Source organism: Staurois parvus, unplaced genomic scaffold, assembly GCF_062004578.1.
Source record: "Staurois parvus isolate SC_StPar_1 unplaced genomic scaffold, SC_StPar_1.0 ptg000727l, whole genome shotgun sequence".
Taxonomy (NCBI): Eukaryota; Metazoa; Chordata; class Amphibia; order Anura; family Ranidae; genus Staurois; species Staurois parvus.
The window spans coordinates 1650692-1667879 of record NW_028318523.1 but is presented as its reverse complement, the minus strand read 5'-3'; the positions used below and the strand labels follow the sequence as shown (position 1 = coordinate 1667879).

The 17188-nt window shown below is 42.6% G+C and overlaps 1 protein-coding gene across 3 annotated transcripts in view; it reads left to right on the top strand.

The window, feature by feature from the left end:
* The window catches only part of SOCS5 (suppressor of cytokine signaling 5), a 62985-nt gene that overhangs the window by 12556 nt on the left and 33241 nt on the right, over nucleotides 1–17188 (top strand). For all 3 annotated transcript variants that reach the window (XM_089653912.1, XM_089653914.1, XM_089653913.1), the window contains exon 2: nucleotides 15368–15614. The gene's annotated coding sequence lies outside the window, so the exon portion shown is untranslated. The remainder of the gene's footprint in view (nucleotides 1–15367; nucleotides 15615–17188) is intronic.

The following is a 17188-nucleotide window of genomic DNA, read 5'->3' as shown; positions in this document are numbered from 1 at the left end:
ATAACTGGCATGGCGGTGATCAGGGACACTGACTGGTGACAGTGTGAAAAAATTTTTTTTGTTTTTTATTTTTAATTTTTTATTACATTTTTTTTTCTTTTTTTTTAAGATTTTTTTTTTTTTCATATTTCACTATGTCCAAAGTAGTACAATGTTACCATATTAACATTGTACTACTTTAGGGAAGTGATCAGTATTTTTTTTTTTTTTTTTTTTTTACTGAATTTGCTTATAGCAAAGAATTACTTGCTATAAGCAAGCATTTACCTGAATGACATTGATTCATTCAGGGTTTTTTTTTTTTTTTTTGTGCTTAGCTGTGATTTGGCCACAGCTAGTCACATGATATGTGCATGTGATTAGCTGTGACCATTCACAGCTAGACACTAGTATACAATGGATGGCATGAATGAAGCCATCCATTGTATACAACTGTCATGTGACCTGCTGTGATTGGTCACAGCAGGTCACATGGTACCGGCAACGGGGCCAATACTCAGATCTGTCATCGGCCGTGTCCGAGGTACACGGCCGGTGACAGATCGTGGCTCTGCAAGCGCGCGAACTGTGCATGTGCGGGAGTACGCCAAATGGCGGCCTCCCGGAAAGCTAGTGCATTTTACCGGCTGCCATACGGCTATTGGCCGGGCGTCAAATGGTTAAAGTGCCCCTGTGCTCGCTCTTAATGGTGAACGCATATGTAGGCCATGCCCACATATGTAAATGGTGTTCAAACCACACATGTGAGGTATCGGCACGAACATCGGAGCGAGAGCAATAATTCTAGCACTAGACCTCCTCTAGAACTTTACACTACTAACCTGTAGAAATTTTTAAAGCATCACCCTTGCAGATTTTTAAGTACCGTAGTTTCACGCCATTCCACGAGCATGTGCAATTTTAAAGCGTGACATGTTTGCTATCTATTTACTCGCCGTAACATCCTTTCATATTTTACAAAAAAAATTGGTATGTATATATTTTTTTTTTTGTAATCAGTGTATTTTTTTTCCCAAAAATATATATTCATTTTTAAAAACTATGCGTTTTTTGGTTTTTGGCCAAGTGCATTTTGAATTTTCGTATTGTTTCGGCACCAGAATTTTCATTTCGGTGCACCACTAGTCAGATTAGTTAGGCCCTACCAAGACTGCAACATCTTCCTTCAGAAAGTGACCCTTTTCCTCTTCTCTGGAGTAAACATCCTTCTTCCTCTTCCATCATTGCTAGGTGGCTCAGGGCAACTCGTTTCCGTAGTGTATGTCCTCAAGGAAAGGGTTCCTCCCATCTCTATTAGGGGCCTATTCCATCAGATCTGTAGGTGTTACCTGGGCCTTCTAAAGTTTGTGTGTGTGTTTTTTGTTGACTTTTTTTTTTTTTTTATTTTGCTTTTGTAGGCTAATTTTAGTTTTAATTCAGAGAAATTAACTCCGAAATTTATTTTAGGGCTCATGTTTCCAGATTTAATATTAGTTTGTTTTTCGCACAATTGAAATGGCCAGGTAATCAGTGCTTGTTAACTAGGACAGTCTTTTTATTGTGTTACAGCAAATTCTTTCCTCGTAAGATACTATGTCAGCTCTCATTTTCTGCATCAGTTCAACAGCAAATTTACCCAGAAAATGATATGCTTTTCCTTGTGGACAGGGATGTGTATGTGTTTGTCCTTCCCTTTTTTTTTTTTTTTTTTCCCCCTCCAACTGTTTTAGTCATAGTAGGGTTGTCATGTACCAGAAACTATATGCTCATGTTTTACTTATTTGTTTGTAGTCATCAGTCCAAATGTAAATTCTCAAAACTGTTTTGAAAACCTTTTGGGAGAACCCTTCAAACGGTACCTTTTTATGATATACTAAATAATTCGCTTTTGAGGTTAAAAAAAAAAGTACTGTGCAAATGATAAGCAGCTGGGAAGAAATGCTGTAAATTAAGAATGCTTTAAAAAATGTTATGATTTATTTTTATCAATTTACAAAATGCAAAGTGAGCAAACAAAACTAAATCAAATCAATATTTGGTGTGACTTGCCTTTGGCGTCAAACTAGCATCCGTTCTTAGACACACTTTGTACACTTGCACAAAGACAGATTTTGTAGGATTAGTCAGGTGTATGATTAACCAATTATACCAAGCAGTCATTAACTGAAACAAACAGCTGTGTAGGAGGCTTAAAACTGGATGAGAAACAGCCAAACTCTGCTACTAAGGTTAGGCTGTGTGACAATTTTATGTTCCAGGCATACACCATGGGAAGACTGAGCCCAGCAACAAGGTAGTTATACTGCATCAGCAAGGTCTCTCCCAGGCAAAGATTTCAAGATGTGCTTTTCAAGCTCCTTTGAAGAAGCAAAAAGAAATGGGCAACCTTGAGGACCGTAGACTCAGTGGTTGGCCAAGCAAACTTAATCCAGCAGATGAGACACCTCATGCTTACTTGCCTTCAACATCGGAAGACCTCCAGCAGTGCAGTCTGCACAGAACTGGCGGAAACCAGTGGGACCCAGGTATACAACCATCTACCGTCTGGAGGAGTCTGGCGGGAATTGGTCTTCATGGAAGAATTGCAGCCAAAAAGCCATACATCCGACTTGGAAACAAGGCCAAATGACTCAACTATGCATGAAAACCTAGGAACTGCGGAGTAGAAAATGGCAGCAGGTGTTCTGGTGTGAATTAAAATGTAAAAATATTTGGCTGTAGTTAGATCTTCAAAAGGCTGGAGAGTGGTACAGTAATGAGTATCTGCAGGCATCAGTGAAGCATGGTGGAGGTTACTTACAAGTTTAGGGCTGCATTCCTGCAAATGGAGTTGGAGGTTTGCTCAAGATCAGTGGTGTCCTCAATGCTGATAAATACAGGCAGATACTTATCCATTATGCCATACCATCAGGGAGGCATGTGATTGCCCCCAAACTTATTCTGCAGCAAGACAATGACCCCAAACATACAGCCAACCTCATTAAGAACTATCTTCAGCGTAAAGAAGAACCGTGAGTCCTGGAAGTGATGGTTTGGCTCCCACAGAGCCCTGATCTCAACATAAAATCTTTATGGAATTATATTAGGAGTCCGTACAGTTTAAGGCAGTCTACATCCACAGAAGATCTGTGGTTCAAGGTGTTTGGAATAACCTACCTGCCAAGTTCCTTCAAAATCTTTGTGTGTGCCTAAACTTGATGCTGTTTTGAAAGCAGAAGGTCATGCCAAATATTGATTTGGATTTATCTTCTGTTCATTTACTTTCCATTTTGTTAATTGATAAAAATATTAACTATAAAAATATAAACTTAACACTTCTACTTCTGAAAGCATTCTTAACTGCTTCTCGCCCGGCCTATAGTCAAATGATTGCCAAGTGGGAACTTTCCCATCCTGGGTGGACATATGATTTCCTTCCAATCACGCACCCTAGCGGTCGCACCGTGGGGTGATTACTGTCAACAGTCAGTATCTCTGATCACCAACGCAAGTCATTTGACGCTGTACTGTGCTGGTGACAGTATGTATTTAAAAAATTGTGGGAAAACACATTTTATTTATCGTAGTTTTCAAAAACATTACAACTTAAAAAAACTCACCATGCACCTTACTAAATACCTTGGCCTGTCTGTGTTCCAAAAAGGAATTTGGGGGATATTTGTACTGTCCTCTGGCATTTTAGGGACTCAAGAAATGATCCCTCAGGATTGATCAATTTTCAGAGATGTGGGGTTTTGCTAAAGAAATGTAGCAGAATACATTTTGGCCTAAATTTGGTGTCTGTTTATGAAAGAGAGAAAAGCTGAGATCCTGATGACAGCTGATCTCTCAGGTGTGCCAGTTTATGAAGCTGAGGTGAGGAGCGGAGAACATTTTCTTTACTTCTCATCACAGGACACACCCTTCTGTCATTCAATTAGCCCTGGTTCACATATATGCGGGCTGTGGTTTTTGCGTGGGCACAAGAGCCCGTTAATTTTAATGGACTCTCGTGCCCCGGGACACGCAGGGAAGAAGTCCCTGCACTTCTTTGGAAACCGCAGCCCGCACGGGAACCTCAGTTTCCAGTGCGGGCGGCGTGCCATTAGAATTAATGGCACCCGCCCGCGGGTCTGCATTCTTCTGTGTGGGTGGTGCGGCTGCACGGATTTATGTGCGGATCCGCAGCGACTTCTCCCGCACATATGTGAACCTAGCCTTACAGAGATGGCCAGTTTATGAAGGTGAGATCTAAAGATCTCACTGGCCATCTCTTTAACCTCCCTGGAGGTATTCCCGAGTGTAGCTCGGGGTAAAGTTTCAGCACCACAAGCGGTAACCCCGAGCTACACTCGGGAATACACTGCAGCGTTGCTCTGGGATCTCTTCTTCACTTACCTTGTCCTGCGCTCCCGCGATGTCCCTCCTGCAGTGTCCCCGGCAATGTCCTCCGGTGGATGCCGGCATCTGTCTTCTGGGTTCTGTTCCCTTCGACAATGGGACGTACGGGGGACGGAACGGCGGGAAATTTGAAAGTTGCAAAAGTGACATTCACTAAATTATATCACATAGTATAACATTCCTGTATCAAACCATTTCACATACATTTTGTCCCGAGTGCTTTGTCCTGTGCCCTGCCTGCATTTTTACTGTTCTTTCTGCCTGGAAACTGAGAGACGTCCATGGCGTCCAAAAAGCGTCACTTTAGGTCAAAAGTGGTTTTAGACCGGCTAGAGAACAGCGATAGTAAATCAGAACCACTTGCAGAATTGAGTGATAATGATTCGTGGGGGAAATTCGTCATCAGACACTGAAACCGATTTTGCAACTTTGCTCAGTGATGCGCGAACTTGGCGCTATATTTCAAATTTCAGTGTTTTTGGTTTGATAATATTATTGAGTTAAATTTATTATATTATTTGTTATGGTTATTTATTAAATTATAATTTATGATTTCGGTGTTCAAATTTTATCATACCTGGGATGTTTACTAGACTCTTGTTCAGACAGATTTCAGTGAGTTATTCCTAAAAATTACAGGCCTACAATAAAAAAATACATATTTCAATTAAAAAAAAAATGTACTGCTTTGAGCACAGAAATATGGACATAGACCGCTAGGGAGGTTAGAATATCTCCGTCGCGGATTCTCCTGCCCAGAGCTGGAGAATATAGTGGAGAAGCTGCTGTGATGTGAGGAAGATTTCTTTCTTCCTAATATCAGCACCAGCAGAGTTAAACATGGATATAAATTATAACTCCTATATGTTTATATATGTATATTTGTGTTTTATATATAGTGTACAGTGTGTGTGTGTGTGAGAAGATATATCACACACACACACGCTATAGTTCTAGTGTATTGTCGTTTAGAACGCATTCACATCTGAGCAATGCAGAATTGTTGGCAGATTTTCACAGTTCTTGCCGCAATACCAAATTGGGCTAAAATTGTGTTAAAATACGCAGTGTGCTTTTGGGTGCCATTCATTGTTAATGGCACCCCAAATACTGTTAGACATGCATTTTGCCGCAGGTTCAGTTTTGGCTTTTTTTTGGGCCTTTTTGGTGCAGTTTTAACAAATATTTTGCTGCTTTTTTCAACACTTTTTTTTTTTTTTTTTTTTTTAAATGTGAGTTGAAATTATGTGCATTTTGGTGCCTTTTTTTTTTTACATGTATTTTGGCTTGTTTTACCTGCGTTTTTGTGTGTTCTTGAAAACGACACCCAATGGCACCCAAATGTGGCTAGCAGATGTGCGGTTTGCCAAAATATGTATAAAAAACAAATCAAAATGCACTTTACAAAAGTGCCAAAATATATGCCAAGAAAAGTGCCAAAAAGTGCGTTACAAGCCACACCAGAATGCAGGTTAAAATAACCCGTGCCAAAATGTGCGTTAAAGTGCCTAAATGTGTTTAGAAAAACGCCAAAATGCACATTAAAAACCCACGTCAAAATGTGTGTTAAATTAATACAGCATGCTAAAAAGCCGCAAAATGCATGTAAATAATGCGGAATGCGCAATAAAAAGTAGCCAATATACACATTTAAAGAATGTGTGCCAAAATATGCGTTTTAAAAAGTACTAGTGGTCAGTGCTTACTATTTTCATGTAATCGCATGGTCTTTTTAACTTTTTGGTTTCACTGTTTAAGCTCAGGTGATCTGTAATCACACAATTATCTTGGGAGATCACATGCAGCCCTCCCCCTTCTACACCGATCTCAGCTGTTCAGAGGAAAAACTTCTCTCTTCTTCTGAGAACAAATGTTCTCCGCCTCATAAACCGGGGGACAGAGGAGAAGATTTTTCCCTGAGAACTGAAATTAGAGAAATTTATCTCTGCTTGATAAACGTACAACTTTTTATGAAAGATTTTTTTTTGCTAAATTTTATAACAGAAACAAAGAAAAACGCATGTGTTTAATTGTGATATTTTTTCATTTATATACCAAAAAAACAATGGTGATTAAATGCCACCAAAGGAAAGGTTTATCTGTCTTTAAAAAAAAAAAAAGATCATTTATGTACAGTGTTGCATGACTGAGTAATTGTAATTCAAAGTGTGACCGCGCTGAAAGCTTAAAAATGGCCGGGGCAGGAAGGGGGTAAATGTGTCTGGTATTGAAGGGGTTAATTTACACACCAGTATCGGTCAGCCATAACTTTGTTTTAACCACTGACAGGTTATTTGAGTAACATCTCTGTGAGGTTATGGTCTGGGCTGTGAGTGGGCCGCTCCAAAAGTTGCATTTTTATTTTGTTTTTCTGAAGCCAGTCTGGTGGATTTACTTTGATGCTTAGGGTCATTGTCTCCTACGGACACAGCTGATCACGTAATATGGTAAAAGGCCAATCACAGCGACCTTTTGCTACGTGATCAGCTGTATCCAATGACACACTGATCACCGGGATATGCAATTGCCAGTTCTCGGCTGCACTTTCCTCATGCTGTCACAGCGTGCGGAAAGTACTGCCGAGAACCGGCAGTTGTCAGAGGAGGGATCGGCACTGATGATCAGTGCCCTGATGATTGGTGCCCACCTGTGCTGCCCATCAGTGCCACCTCACCAGTGCAGCCTCATCAACGTACATCAGTGAAGGAGAAAAATTACCTGCTTGCAAAATAGAAATCTATAGAAATAGAAACAAAGAAAAACTTTTTTTTTTTTTTTGCTCTTTTTTTTGTTTATAGCGCAAAAAATAAAACACCCAGCGGCGATGAAATACCACCAAAAGAAAGCTCTATTTTTGTGAAAACAATTATAAAAAATTTCATATGGGTACAATGTTGCATGACCACTCAATTGTCATTCAAAATGCGACAGCTGAAAATTGGCCTGGTAAGTAAGGGGGTATAAGTGTCCGGTAGGCAAGTGGTTAAGCTGGTGGACAGCCACCCTGACATTTAGGCTGTAGGATATTTTGGTATACTTGGGAATTCTTTTTCCCCTTGATAATGGCAAATGGTCCAGCCCCTGAGACAGAGAAGCAAGTCCAAATCACTCCAACTCACACGCCCTCTCAACCCGTCCCCTCTCACACAGCTACCCCATCATCCCCCCTCCCCCTCGACATTACCCGCAGGGACTTCGTCGCTGCTCAAACTCCCTCCAACCCCCTTCCCCCTCACTTAGCTACCCCCTCTTCACCCCTCTCCCACGGCCTCACCACTGCTCTGACCTCCTCTCCCACCCCACCCTACATTCCTCATACTGAAGCTCCCCCAACACTCCGCACCTTTGACCTTACTACCATCGAGGAAGTCTCCAAGATCCTCTCTGATGCCCGCCTCACCACCTCCCCCTCGACCCTATTCCCTCACAATTCCTACGACCTCCCTCCCCCTCCATCCTACGCTCCCTCACCCACATCTTTAATCTCTCCCTCTCCTCCGGCACTTTCCCCTCCCCACTGAAGCATGCACACATCACCCCCATACTTAAAAAGCCCTCCCTGGACCCCAATGACCCGAACAACCTCAGACCCATCTCCCTGCTCCCACTTACATCTAAACTCCTCGAGCGCCTCGTCTACACCCGCCTATGCTCTCACCTCAACAACAACAACCTCCTCGATCCCCTACAGTCTGGCTTCCGCCCCCTACACTCCACCGAAACCGCCTTACTCAAACTCTCCAACGACCTTCTAACCGCCAAAGCTAATGGCCACTATTCAGTGCTCCTACTCCTTGACCTCTCTGCGGCCTTCGACACAGTTGACCACCCCCTCCTCCTCAAAATACTACACTCCCTCGGCCTCAGAGATTCTGCTCTCTCCTGGCTCTCATCCTACCTGTCACAACGCTCTTTCAGCGTTATCTATAATGCTACCACCTCCCCCTCACTCCCCCTCTCTGTTGGGGTCCCTCAAGGCTCTGTCCTTGGGCCCCTTCTCTTCTCCATCTACACCTCCTCCCTTGGCCAACTCATGCACTCTCACGGCTTCAACTACCACCTCTATGCCGACGACACACAAATCTATCTCTCAACCCCCCACCTCACCCCCTCGGTCTCTGCCCAAATCACACACCTACTGAGCGACATATCAGAATGGATGTCGCTCCACTTCCTTAAACTGAATCTCTCCAAAACCGAGCTCCTTGTCTTCCCCCCCAGCGCGAACCCCACCCCCCATTGACTTCTACATCACATCCAACAACGCCAATATCAAACCCGCTCTGCAGGCCAGAGTACTTGGTGTCATTCTGGACTCCAACCTATCCTTCCAGCCCCAAGTCCAATCTTTAACAAACTCGTGCAGACTCCACCTCTGCAACATCGCCAAAATCCGCACGTTCCTAACCCCAGAAACCACTAAACAGCTCATCCACTCCCTCATCATATCACGACTCGACTACTGCAACTCCCTCCTCACTGGCCTGCCTCGCCGCTGGCTATCCCCGCTTCAGTCGATCCTGAATACAGCTGCCAGACTCATTCACCTTTCCAAACGCTCCGTTTCCGCCACCCCCCTCTGCCAATCCCTCCACTGGCTTCCGATTGCGCAACGGATCAAATTTAAAATCCTAACACTGACGTACAAAGCTGTCCACCATACTGCCCCGAACTACATCACCGACCTAATATCCAAGTACCGCCCAGCACGCACACTCCGCTCCTCACAAGACCTCCTTCTCTCTAGCTCCCTGGTCTCCTCCTCCCATGCCTGCCTCCAGGACTTCTCCAGGGTGTCACCCATCCTCTGGAACTCCCTGCCCCAACCCATCAGATTATCACCTACTCTCCTCTCCTTTAGGCGCACCCTGAAAACCCATCTCTTCAGGGAAGCCTACCTCACCCCCTGCTAACTTGCTGACCTCCTCCACTCTTCCTACCACTCCATCCCCCACAGCTATCTCCTCCTGTGCCACCATCCCCTCCCTCCTAGATTGTAAGCTCGAAAGAGCAGGGCCCTCAATTCCCTCATGTTTTGCATTGTATTGGTATTGTTCTGTCACATGTTCTGTCCCCCTTTGTAATGTACAGCGCTGAGCGAACTATTGGCGCTTTATAAATACTGTATAATAATAATAATAATAATGATGTTCCCTGTACCATACTTCCCTGCTGAGATGAGGTTTTGATGTCGGTAAGTTGTGCCCTTATTGCGCTATACATAGTACTGAGTATTCTTCCTGAACAATTCAACTTTTGTTTCATCATTCCACAAAACCATTTCCCAGTAATGTGGTTTACCATGGTTCTCTTTGGTGAACTTCAAATGTGCAGCAATGTGTGTTTTGGAGAGCAGCGGCTTCCTTCGTGGTGTTCTGTCATGAACTCCCTGCCTGTTCAAACACTGGCACATGGTAGACTCATGAGCGGGGATGTTTGCCAGTTCCAGTGATGTCTTCAAGCCATTATCTGTTGCTCGTGGGTTGTTTACCTCGTTGATGATTCTGTGTTGTGCCTTGGGAGACGTCTTGGCTGGGTGCCCACTTATAGGGAGAGTAGCCACAGTACAAAACTGTCCATTTATAGACAATTGATCTGTCGGCTGATGGACGCCTATACACTTTGTGGTTGCTTTGTATCCCTTTCCATCCTTATGTTTTCAGAGAGCTCTTTTTTGCAAGGCATGGTTCACATCAGCTGATGCTTCTTATGAACAGCAACCTTAAAATGTTTGGCTGTCTTTTATCAAAGTAGCTGTAAACCACAACTCCAAACTAATTTCATTAATTGGACTGTAGGCGTGCAAACTAGGGATGCACTGACATTTCGGCCACCAAAACATAGCCAAAAATAGCTCCATCGGCATTTTGCCAATAGGAAAAATGTAGCCGATACAGGGATTGTGTGTACTGCAGATGTGAAGGGGGGGGCGAAGAAAGGCAGCAGAGGAGCAGTGTATACAGTGGCTGGTTGTCACTATGGGGGTTTATTTACTAAAGCTGGAGAGTCCAAAATCAGACCCCCTTCTGCATAGAAACCAATCAGCTTCTAACCTCAGCTTGTTCAATGAAGCTTTGGCAATGAAACCTGGAAGCTGATTGGTTTCTATGCAGAAGTGAGTCTGATTTTGGACTCTCCAGCTTTAGTAAATAAACCCCTATATGTCAGTGCCGGTTTTAAAATGCAATTACTGTTTTGTTTTTTGTTTTTTTTTCTTCACTATAGCTCAGAGAAGCAGCTGTCACTTTCCTGAGCTAAAAGAAAGTTTCTTTTTATTTTCTTCCAGGAGCTAAAAAACAAATTTTCCTTTAGCTCAAGAGAAAGTGACGGCTATGGTGAAGGAAAAAAAAAATCCGGCAATTGCATTTAAATACTGGCACTGACATATATTGACAGCCAGTGAGGGAGTCTCTCTGTATACACTGTTCCTCTCCTGCCCCCTCCTTGCACACACTGCCCCCCTCCCCCCTACAAAGAGGACCTGTCACTTATATGCTATCACATAGGGGGGCTATTGATCTGGTATGTGATAGCAATAAAATCATAAGTTTAAAAAAAATAAATATATACATGAAAGTAGTAAAAAAAAAATAAAAAAATTGGAGCCTCCCCACCATCACATATGCAGACGGTTCAGTTTTCGGACACTTGCATTCTGAATATTCGGTATCAGTTTCGGCACCTGAATTTTCATTTCGGCGCACAGCTAGTGCAAACTGATTCCTTTTAGCTTTCGTTGAACAAATTTAGTCCAGAGCGGCCGCTGCAGGCCAAGCGACGTACTGGTACATCGTGTCTAAACTTACGGGTTTGGGGCGCTCGTGTGTGCGCCTCTCTGCAGACTCGCAAAAACACAGAACTCTATGTACAGGGAACAGCGATCTGGCTAGCTGTTCTCCCTGCAAAGCAGGCAGGATAAACAGCCATACACTAAAGTAAGCCCTGGTTCACACTGGATCCGGCTTTGAAATTGTGCAACTTCACATTGTAAAGTCAGATGACAGTGCGCTTGGGGTGAGGCTTGATAGATATCAGTGCAACTTCATGCACAGGTGTCTATGCAAGTCGCACCCCAAATCGGCAATAGTGCAGAAGCGAATTTTCCAATCAGTGCAACTCCGATGGAGTTGCACCCATTAGAACGATTCAAATGCCAATCATTGTATGCGATTTGAACGGTAAAATTGCATGACAATTCGCATCAATGTGAACCAGGGCTTAAAGCCGCACATATTACACACATTGCAGGTTGTTAGGCACACAGTTAACTCCTTGATTGCCCCTACAGTATTAGCACTGATCATTGTATTAGTGTCACAATTTCAGTGCCAGATTGCCCGCCACACTTATCACAGTCCCGTTATGAGTCTCTGATCACCACTATTACCAGTACATCATCATAGCTATGTAAAGTCCAGTGTATATATACACCATATAACTTTCACTCAAACCAATTAATATACACTTATTGGGATATATGTAGCAAATAGATGATTTTTATATATATATATATATATATATATATATATATATATATATTTTTTTTTTTTTTTATTACATAGAGTTTGTAATAAAGTAGTTTAAGTGTTTTGTGTGTGTGTATATGTGTATATGATCAAATACCACCAAAAGAAAGCTTTGTTATAAATTTCATTTGGGCATTGAGTTGCATGACTGAGCAAGTCCAGTTAAGGTAACAGTGCTGCATAGCAAAAATGGCCTGGTCATGAATGGGGTAAAACCTTCTGGAGCTCAACTGTTGCTGGCTGGGGATCTCGGGCAGAATCGCCATAATTCTGTGCATGTCCCTAAAACGCTGTGCATAAATAACAAATTCCACCAAGCCTGTTTCGATGCCATTAACCACTTGCCCTCCTGAGGAATTACATGGCATGCAAAGCAGTGTGCACGAGCTGACAGGGAGAACTGTTTTGTTTACAAACCGTTCTTCTCCCCGTCGGGGATGCTCGGCAATCACTGGCTGGGACCCAGTGATTGGCAACCGCGCAAAATCACGTATATATGTGATTTTGCGCATCCGTGCCACCCTGTAGCAGTATTTCTGATATAGGGCGGTCCGGAAGCAGTTAATTTTCAATGGCACCCAAACATGGTGCAGTTTTGCCACAATTGTTGCATGATAAACCGTGCTGTAATAGTGGCAAACCTTGTCGCCAAAAAGCAGCTCCTGCTTTAGCAACAAGCTTCGCGTGATGCAGTTTGCTGTGATTGCAGCGTAATTTATTGTGACAGAACTGCTCCGCAATTTGGTGCCATTGAAAATGAATGGCACCTGAACAGGCATAATGGGATTTGTGCAGTGTTTTGGGATCATGGGCAGAATCACGACAAATCTGCCAGAGAATCCCCTAGCCAGCGGCAGTTTGAGCTCCAGAAGGTATTAGCCCCAAGGTGATTCTGCCCAAGATCTCAGTCTTGGACTATTGTGATATATAATAATTGTAGTTACATGCGTGCGTGCGTGCGTGCGTGCGTGCGTGTGCGTGTGTGTGTGTGCGTGTGTGTTTTTCCTCAAGGCCTCTGTGGTCTGCTACTACTTCTGTATCATTTTCCCCAAGCTTTGTTGTAAAGTTTATACAGCAGGCTTCGGATGTTGCTTGACATCTGAGGTATCGTGCTATCCTCGTCTCGTGATCATGCAATATGTTTAATTCACCATCTGGTGCAACCTGCATTAACAATTAATCAGATTACAATTTAAAAAAAAAAGCTGGCTGACAATTTTCTACTGTTGTCCTGAATGGATGTGAAATGAGGGCAATAAGTATGGAATAACGGGCCACATTTTATTTTGATCACTTTTTTCTTTTTTTTTTTTTTTTACTTACCTTTTTAGCAATTAACTCTTTAGCGTGTGTTGACCCTTTATAAATGCCATGCTATGCAGTGTCCTGTAGAAACAAAGTATACAATTTACATACAACATACGGCGCTGTGTTTTGGCAGTTGTGTGGTACTTCTGGTCCTGTTTGGCTCAGCACTGCTCAGCCATTCATTGGGATCCTTGTGCTTTTATGAACACAAGGCTTCCTCTGATTGGCTGAGGTGAATATTGTGATGTCATCCACCCCACCAAAGAAATCCCAAAACTGCCTGTTCATAACTGAGCAGCACTCAGCCTGACTCAGGTTTTGTTCTGGGATTCTATATACAGTTTATACAGTGCTGGCAGCCGCTGCATTGATTAGTAAAGGAACTAGTTTGGGCCAGCTTGGTCCAAACAAACTATTTATAGTATTCCTAGAATTAGTCTTTAAGTTGGCACAACCTCACCTCATTCACTAAGCTAGGTGAATGTACTTTGAAATGGAACATGCTCTACTGCTCTAGTAAATCAACCCACTGTGTTTTACCCAGTGCAGGTCAGCTCTGACTTCACTGGCTGCATGCTTATTCCCAGTCAGTCATTTGGAAAGTATTGAAATATTGAGACATTGACGCAGTTACTGCACAGACAATGGAATCCTATTCTTGCCTAGGGTTCAAATGGAAAGTTTCTGATTTTGGTTAGAGATTTTCCAGTATAGAAATGTATTCAGCCAGCGGCACTTTTGGTACCTTTTTGGAAAGTTACCCTTGACTGCCTAATTGTCATGGGTAATGTGTGAATCCATCATAAGACATCAGTTCTCGAAGTATAATTTTTATTCTAGATGACTGTACAGTCTAAACTCTGTGTGGCTTTTTACTGTTGTGCTGCCCTGGCTGAGCAATTCTGAATTAAAAAAACAAATTGTTCCTGATACAGGCAGAACTTTTCCTGCTGTGTTGATTCTTTCAGTTTGCTCAGACCTACACAATGAAGGGCTGTATACAGAAATACTTGGGGATCGTGTCTCTGGAAAGGGGGTCTTCTGACCCACATGTAGTTACCTGCACTCCCCAGCATCCAGCAAGAATACCTAGAACTTCTAGGTATGGGAACTATATGACCTCTGTGACTGTGGCTGGTCATCCAATTGCTAGGCATAAGCACATGACCGGGCAAGTGACTTTGCTGCTTGCCTTGGTCGCCAACACTGCTGATTTCAGGTCTGGCTGTAGAGGAGCAAGAGTCTGTGAAAGAGCGTGGTTAATGTGACTGTATGACCCTAGGTTCACATCTGTGCGGGTGGTGCCGCTGCGGATCCGTATGAAAATCACCACCCGCACAGAGAAATGCGGACCCGCGGGCGGCTGCCATTAGTTCTAATGGAACACTGGCCGTACTGGAAAACGCAACCGTACTGGGAACCGAGGTTCCCGTGCGGGTTGCATTTTCCAAAGAAGTGAAGGGACTTCTTCCCTGTGTGGCACGGGAGTCAATTCAAATGAATGGGCTCTCGTGCCCGTGCAAAACGCGGCCCACATGGCCGTATATATGTGAAATGGGAGTAAGGGTTGGAGGGATACACTTGCATAGACACAGCTATGGGGGGGTTGACAAGGGGTTTAGAATATTCACTAAAGTGTAGCTGTTTACTTTAAAATGCCTAATCCTGTGCAGATAAAATAAATATGTATTTGCTTTGGATAATTGAAGTGACCCTTCACTAGATTAGAATGAAAATTCTTTAGTAAGTAAGCTTGTGTTTCTAATTTCAGAAGGTAAGGAGTACTACTTGTACATAGGTATGAGCTCAGGCATGATTGGATCCTGGTCCGAACTCACCGGAGAGATCCTGCCAGTAAGCTGTAATTCCTCGCCCCACAGCTGCATGCATGTTCACAGAGCCGGGAATGCCTTGGACACTATGATTGGCAGTGTACAGCGACACCTTCCTAGACTGGGATCTGAACATGCCTAACCTCATTTCTGCTTGAAGCGTAATCCGTCACTCTGTTGCCTGGGAAGTGTTAAATTGTTGTGTTGTGGAATTTTATTTTAGTGGCTGATCATAATGTAGAAATGTTTGCTTTTTTTTTAAAGTCTGTCTTTTTAAAAGGCTTTTATTGGCTGTGCCTATTTTCTAAAATGTATTTTTTTTCTTTCTTATTCTGTCTGTAGGTTTCATGGTAGAACTCTGAATAAAGGGTTTGTTTGCACTGGAAGCGAAGACCTCCTCCTCTTTTCTTAAATTGCACTTGTCATCTCGTTGCCTTGGAGCAATAAAAGCCACCTTGCACTTGAGCATAGAAACTCTTCAGCACTTAGAAATGTGTGGACTAACTAGAATGCGCTAAGGGTCAACTTTTGTCTCGACTGGAGAACTGCAAGATTCCACCATGAGGACTGTGATGAAGAAATAATTACGGTAGGTGTATAAGAATAGGGATGGTCAGATGCAAGAGAGAGCAAAAATAACCATCCGTTTACTTGACCCTGTCTGTGCAGAGATTTCTGGGAAGGTTACTTTTAGGTGTTCGGAAGTTAGCATTGTTTAGGCTTTTTTAGAACTTGAGGGGCTCATTAGACTGGAAACCTGCCATAATCGAACAACGCAAGCTTCAATTCACTTTTTTGTAAAAATGCTAGTTGCCTGGCTGTTTCTGGTTGTGTTCTTTTGAGTTACTAATCTGGAACAAGCAGGCTGAAAGTGAGCTCAGAGAAAAGTCGGATCCTGTTTTTTGAATCCTTGGGGTCCTTTCACACCTGTGCTCTTAAGTGATATTTTGAAAAAACACGTATCACTTTTTTGACGCATTTTCAATGCATTATTAGTGCCTTTTCTGGATTCTTTATTCCCAGCATGCACCTGTGAAACTTGGACACATAACTCAAACGCACTGCTGGTGTGTTTAAGTGTTTTACGTTCCTTTCAATGAGGAGGTCTTTGTAAACCTGCACCAAAAATGCAGCATGCAAGACTTTGGTGTTCATCAATGTGAAAGGTTCCATAGCAATACATTTTTCTGCATTTTGTTTTTTTTAAACACCAAAAACCACTTAAAAGAACCCTTATTGGTACAGCAAGGAATCCTTCTTTTTTTTTTTTTTATCATATATATTTAACATTTAGTATAACAGGAAGCGGACTTGTCACAAAGAGAAAAATTAATAACTAACAGCAAAAGTTCTGCAAAAAAAAAATGTTGATGTCTGTACAACTTGTACTTTTCTACCTCATTACTAGCTTTATATAGAGGAGGGGGGGGGGGAGATGAAGGGTGGTAGGAGAGAGAGAATTAAAAAGCAGTTTCCAGTACAGTTATTATTATGCAACCATAAAGACCAAAGTTTACAGGAGTTAATTTTTTTTTTAATATCTAGTAGTTTTTCCGTTTTCTCATTGATGGTTCAGCGTGTCTAAAGTGTCTGTAATACTAGGAAGCCTCTAGCATTTTTTAAGGGATCAGCAATATGAGCAATAGTTTAACCACTTCCAGACCAGCGACGTACCCGTACATCGCTGGACTTTCAGTGGTTGTACCGGAATGATGCCTGCACCTGCAGGCATCACCCAGATATCATTTTTTAGTTATGGCGGTCGTCTTTCTTGTCAGAGCGGCTAACTAGTGAGGTATCCCTGCGATGGCCAAATCATGGCTAGTAATTCTAGCACTGGACCACCTCTGTAAAAAGTGGTAACTTGTAAAGGCTTTTAAAGTGTCACCTATGAATAGTAAAATTTACAGTTTGTCGCCATTGCACAAACGCAATCGGAACATGTTTGGTATCTACTACTTACTCAACGTAACATCATCTTTTTATATTTTACAAAAATTTGTGTTATGTTTTTGGTTATAACCCTATGTATATGTATTGATAGTGGTTATAACCCTCCCCATTTCTATCCAAAATGGGGGGGGGGGGGGGCAGGGGGTAGTTTTGCCTTTTTAGTTCTGTTTTAAAAAATTGACAAGAATGGACAGCCTGAAAAAAGTTTGT